Source organism: Watersipora subatra, chromosome 3 (genome assembly GCF_963576615.1).
Source record: "Watersipora subatra chromosome 3, tzWatSuba1.1, whole genome shotgun sequence".
Lineage (NCBI taxonomy): Eukaryota > Metazoa > Bryozoa > Gymnolaemata > Cheilostomatida > Watersiporidae > Watersipora > Watersipora subatra.
In genome coordinates this window covers 47,320,872-47,328,125 of record NC_088710.1, presented here as the reverse complement: position 1 = coordinate 47,328,125, position 7,254 = coordinate 47,320,872, and positions in this window count along the sequence as shown.

The following is a 7,254-nucleotide window of genomic DNA, read 5'->3' as shown; positions in this document are numbered from 1 at the left end:
TTGCCGCTGACACAGATGCTAAATAGATTGGCTAAGGGTTTATCTGGCTATGATGATTGGTTCAACATTTCACGAAAAAAAGACAATTTTATTATCAATTAGTTCAGAAAAAAACTTACTTTACTTTTGATAATTGTCTGTGCAACAGTATCATCTATTTGTCAAAGTTATTCATAATTATACAAACACTTTTCAAAAGTATTTATAATTGCATTTAATTGGTGAAATATATTTTATTTCTTCTAGTAGGTCTAGTTAATTGATTGGCTATGTTCAGTCAGTTATATGGAGTGATCTGTGCCCATGCACCTGATAGGTACTTGAATGAACTAATTAGCCATGGACTGGTATAAGAAAGGAATTACTCCAAGATACTGTCTCTTCAGTAGGTAGACAGGTAAAGCTGTAACTACTTAGAGCTGCTTCGCTAGGCGGGTCAAAATTATTCCAGAGAAAGGAAGGAGACCGACTACCTTGGCTGCACATGATACTTGTTACACAAAACAGGTAGTAGATTTCAGCTAGCAGTACTGGAGAGATGTAGAAGGCTGTTTGGAACATATGACTAGTAATGAAAGTTCCTATAGCAAACAACCAGAATATGAGATGAAGAGTCGTCCGCTCAGTTGGTTTTATGTAATACATTAGAGACAAATTAGACATTAGATACAAGAGACAAAGGAAGGTGAAAGAGAGGTGAAAAAACACAAATAAGCAAACCGTTGTGTTTGGCTGTTGAAAAAAATGTAAGAGACATTCGTAGCAGCTGAATGCGAAAATGTTTATAGGCTCTTAAATTTTACCACTGAACAAATTTGACTGCGGAGTTGAAAGATGATCGTAAACAATCGAATTACCAGATTTAGAAGTCGTCACACCGCTGTGATCATACTTTAACAAACTCTTATTTGCAACCATCTACTTAATTGTTTTTTTGTACAAATGACAAATGGCTATTAGGCGAAAAAGTTTGTTTGTTTGTTTGATTTTACATTAAATCATAGCAAAACAAGATGACAGGAAAAGTAAGATGGAATGAGGGCCGATATGCGCAGTAGCTTGGCTACTCGAGGCGCAGAGCCCGAGTTGACAGATGAGATTGTTAATGAAGAAAACATGGATAATCTACGCCCAATAAATCAGAACGAATCTATTCCAGAGAGTTCAGCGAGTACTGTTTCAAAGCAGCCCTAAAACCATTGTGACTACCAATTTTCCTTATCCAAATTGGCAAGGAGTTCCATTCTGATGACACACGATAGGTAACCCGTCTATGGACCGCATATTGCCACCCGTCTCCACCAGTAGAGGAGGAGGGTGGAAGAGGTAATGAAAATAACGAATGACGACTGTTATAATGTGTTGACAAGTTAGTTTGAGATTTACATTGTGTAGAGGCTAAAATACATATTCTTAGTTGGTATAGTTGTTGTATAGGCAAAACACAAGATCTTTTAAACTAAGAAGTTGATGGAAAATAGGAGTTTTTAAGATATATTATTCTAAGCAATCGCTTCTGGATGACTAAAATTTGTTGAAGTAGCTCATTGGAGCATTTTCCCATGCTTCCAAGCAATAAACTATTTTACTGTTAATTAGAGTGTTATATAAAAGCAAAAGAGGCATTTCTGGTAAGATCAATGAGGCTTGGTAAATAAGTCCCAAGCTTTGTTGCAGTAGTTTTTTCAATAGTTCTATGTGTCTCGACCAGTTTAGTGTACTATCTATTGTAACGCCTAAAAATTTTATGCTATCTTTATTGAAGTTTTTAGCGGTATATAATAAGTTAGCATTTTCAGCAAACAAAATAGTTTTAAAATTATCAGTACTCTTTACAAGAACATTTACATATAACAAAAATAGTGTTGGTCCAAGGATGGATCCTTATGGTAGGCCTACTCCACATTTAATTACTAATGGTTGGGGTATTTTTTGAGATATTATAACACTTTGAAGACGGTTTGATGGATAATTTTAGATTAATTCTACACTCGAATAAGAAAAATTATTTATTCAAGCTTATTAATCAAAATAGAGTGATGTATTGTATCAAAAGCCTTTGAGAAGTTGATGAAAATACCTAAAACAGATAGACTAAATTGTTTAAAGTTGCAAGTGTATTGTTAGTAAATTCTATCAATGCTTCACGAATTCCTTTCCTTTTTTGAAATACAGATTGAGTTTTTGCAATAATGTTTTATTTAATAGTCTAGTTCTTGATTTGTTGGTTAATAAAACGCTCAAAATTTTTTGAAAAAAACCTGCAGAATAGAAATAGGTCTATAGTTATTAGATAACAGCTCATTGCCTTTGTTTTTAAATAGTAAAAAGCAAAATGGAACAGCAGATAAACATTAAAAACTTTTTCAATGATACCTAAATTAAACATACCAATAAAACATCTTGCTACCTACTTCTTAGGTTATGTAACATTTTATAAAAGACTGAAATGTTTAAATCAAACACGCTGCTGAAACACATCTGATGTTTCCGTCATCATCGTAGTTATAGACAGTGTAACGCTCTACATTACGGATTGACTAATAACATGTACTCTTTTAGCTAGTCTAACTGTTTTGTATTCTGTTACTATGTTTAAATCTCAGCTGAAACCTTCATATTACTTTACGCTTTGTTGATTTTATTTAGTAAGCTATGAAAACAAATTTAATTATTGGTTTGGTTTTAAGAAATCCATAGACATCTGAAATTAGTAGATGCGGGCAAATCCTACAAACTGAAATTATTGCACAAAGTACCCGGCACTCTATCAAAAATATGTTTCACTTTCTGCAGGAAAGTGGCAGCACAGCTAGTAATGTAGAGGATTGCTTTGAAGGTGTTTTGTTGTGAGAAGCCAATGGCATGACCAGCAGCTGCTCTGGGATGATAATTTCACTCCCAGATAGATTTTCATTATCTGCTATTCCCACATATAAGTTCTGTTTTATTTTTGGTGTGAGCTGTCATGAGTATCCTAACAGTTGCTGCCTCTTCATTATGATTCTATAGTTACTATCAAATGAGTCAATTGAAGTATATATTTGTTGACATCTAAACTGAATAGTGTCACTTGCAACTGGAAAGATTTGGTGGTTGCTCCAGTTCAATAATAATGCTGCTCTAGTTTGTGACCTTGAGGTCAACTAGTTCAGGTGGGAAACCAATCAACAAAAGTTGTGATTATAAAAAGCTGAAAGAGTAAAACACTCTGATATACTTTATCAAAGCCCTACCAACAGCAAGGTTCTAAAGCTTTTTCAATACACTGAGTTTCTCTATCCACATTACTATATCTTATCTATAGATGTGTGTCTTTGAACCTCTTGTCAGTTCACATGCTTTACTTATTAATCATTAGAATATGCTACACTTTTTAATATAGGTAGCTTTGGTAAGTTTTGAGAACTATATGGCTAAAAAATTTACACCGGAGACAAATAAAATTAGAAAATGAAATCTGAAAATCAGACATAAATAAACTATTAATAATGAAAAGTATTTAAAATTGGGCCAAGTTTCTCTATGTAGTCCAAGTTATGTTCAAATGCTTCGGAGAGATGATAGAAATAAAACTACGTCTTTCCTATTTGGTTTTTATTAAACCCAATTATAGTGATGCTTTTAATAGACAAAAACACAAAATTATACCTGAACCATATTTACTATCCTACAGTGTAAGCTAATAGTAAAATAAAATGAACTTATAATCGCTGGAGAGTACAAACAGCGTGCTAGTTACTCAATAAGTATTTATCTCTAAAGAGTACAAACAGCGTGCTAGTTACTCAATAAGTATTTATCTCTAGAGAGTACAAACAGCGTGCTAGTTACTCAATAAGTATTTACCTCTAGAGAGTAAAAGCAGAGTGTTAGTCGAACAGAAAGTATCGATTGCTGAGCAGACCCTATTCCTGTCAGACTTAATATTTTAGTGAACACACATGGCTAACGTTTTAATAACAGGTTAAGTTAGTGCATGAAAAACCACAAGAATGAAAATAAAATTTTGTGGTGATGTCAAAAGTTAGTTTTTTGCATCACTTTTTATGACTAACACATGTTTGATATAATATATAACAATTATTTTTACGACTAACATGTGTTTGATATAATATATAACAATTATTTTTACGACTAACATGTGTTTGATATAATATATAACGATTATTTTTACGACTAACATGTGTTTGATATAATATATAACAATTATTTTTATGACTAACACTTGCTTGATATAATATATAACAATTATCTTTATGACTAACACTTGTTTGATAAAATATATAACGATATTTTTTAGACTAACTTATGTTTGATATAATATATAACAATTATTTTTTTGACTAACATATGTTTGATATAATGTATAACAATTATTTTTACGACTAACAAGTGTTTGATATAATATTTAACAATTATTTTTATGACTAGCACTTGCTTGATATAATATATAACAATTATCTTTATGACTAACACATGTTTGATACAATATATAACAATTATTTTTACGACTAACATGTGTTTGATACAATATATAACAATTATTTTTACGACTAACATGTGTTTCATATAATATATAACAATTATTTTTATGACTAACAAGTGTTTGATATAGTATATAACAATTATTTTTATGACTAACACTTGCTTGATATAATATATAACAATTATCTTTATGACTAACACTTGTTTGATATAATATATAACGATAATTTTTAGACTAACCTATGTTTGATATAATATATAATAATTACTTTTATGAATAACGCATGTTTGATATAATGTATAACAATTATTTTTATGACTAACACATGCTTGATATAATATATAACAATTATCTTTACGGCTAACACATGTTTGATATAATATATAACAGTTACTTTTATGGCTAACACATGTTTGATATAATATATAACAATTATTTTTATGACTAACACATGCTTGATATAATATATAACAATTATCTTTATGACTAACACTTGTTTGATATATATAACAATTATTTTTAGCTTTTGATGTAGATTGTTATGTTTTGAAACCCTGAGAAGGCTGGGTAAGAAAAAAAGCTGGGCGAGCCTTTGATATGACAAAATGTTATACTGATGCATGCATCTGTTTACCTGTCAGCACTAATGAGGAATCTTTAAAAAATACCGATTTGAAATCTGTCCCTCTAACATAGTTTAAAAGAAGATGAAGCCTGTAACTGTATCTTGTCTGTAATTGTTCTTATTTAATTGTAGTCTTTAACTAGTTCGGACAAAATAAAGTGAGAAGGGAGCAACACTGATACTGCTACTCACTATAAAATTGAGAGATAATAATGACAGGAGAAGACAACACTTCTTTATAAATTTGGCTTATACATGACAAATAAAGCTGTGTGGAGTTTGCATGATATAAAGTTGCAAATCTCATTAGTCATGTCTCAAATTTTAACTTTTTTTAGTAACCAAACATCATGTAATCTTTTACACTTTTTAATTATTTTTTTCTCACATATTTTATGACTTTAGATAGCTGCAGTGAATCATAGGGTATAAAGCCTTATAAATCAAAGGAAAAACATGAATTAACCAAAGCATTTACTAAAAAGAATGGTGCGACCGATAATATTGCTGCTGAACTAGATTCCGCCTCAGCTGTTAATATTACAGGTAAATGCCTACACAGGTGAAACAGGGAGCATAGATAAGCTCTTAGTAGAAACTTTCGTGTGCACTGGGTTATAAAGATAATAGACCAAGCATAATTCGTACTAATAGTGCTAGCAGGTAGGAGTTATCATCTCTTAAGTCTTGAGTTAGCACTGCCTGCTAACAATACTTTCACTACTACTACTCTGCAATGCAATTACTAAGTTACTTCAAATAAGTTATTTATTTAGTTCAAAAATTAAATTATTTCAAATAATTTACTTTTGGTATAAGAAAAGTGTCAGTGCTGCCGTATGTTTAAAGAAAACGTCGTATCATTTATATTATTGATAAGATGAATGCTGCCGGTCAAGTGAGTGACAGTTGATTGTTCAGTATACTTACTAAAGACCAGCTAATAAAGTATATTAGTGATTTGAGGTTTACATGTAAAAATTATCTGTGCTAGTACGACATAGCAAATGATAATACTGATGAACATTGGTTGCAGTTTGAATCTAAACTAGCAGCGATTTGTGAGATGAAATTTGATTATGTAACTAAGGAAGTTGTAAGAATATAAAACATAAGATCAAGAGTTGTTTCGCCTTGTAAATCATTGAATGCTCAAACTAAGAACACCCTTAGTAATAAGACAAGTTTAAAATAAACATCATGAATCTATTATATAATAATAAAATAGTGAAGAAACAAGATTATGATAATGGGAAATGTAATAATAACGATTGAGTGAAGAAACAGGAATAAATTTGGATAATAAACAGATATAAGATAGTCAGAAAACTAAAGGAGAATCAGTAGATGAAATGAAGAGATATCAAGAGTAAATGCTGTCTTATAACATTGATTCTGCACATAAATACATATAACATCAGTTTGTTGCAAGAAAATAATAGAATAAATCACAAACCAACTGATAAAGCTGGTATACCTGTTACTATATTTATAAGCATCAAGGTAAAATATTCAAACAGAGCAGATCATTTCTACTCTCTTATTCCGTTGCCATACTAATAATATTACCAACTACAGCATTACTCAATACATTTTCCAGGTTCAAAAATTGACCTAGAGAATTCCATTGTCAATACAAATGTATCCAATGCAATACAATATTCATCATAGCTGCATTACATAATAACTGTCCTTTGGTGACCAATCCTAACTAAAGACTTCTTGTTTTTTTTAGTTACCCTCACAAACTTCATTTAAACACACTTGTTAAGTATGTATATTAGAGTTGTTGTGACCAAAACATCTATGACAATTTAAAAGACAACTTGGGTAACGTAAGACCTTTCAAGTCCCACTTCGGCATGAGTGGAGCTTTCAACTTTGGCATCTGACTTAGTTCAGCCTCCTCTGACCTTTTTGGTGGATCCATAGGATGAGATAGTCCAACCCGTTTAAGTAGTCCTATAATAGGTAATGCTGGTTTTACCTCACGTTCTTCAATGTCTATATTTGGTGGTAAACCATGGCCAATGTTAGCTAGAGCACAAATCATAGCCTCTTCCACTCTCTCATCATCAACATACGCGTCCCAACTATCATCATAGCCATAGGCAGAGTAATCCTCTACTGTATTGTAATT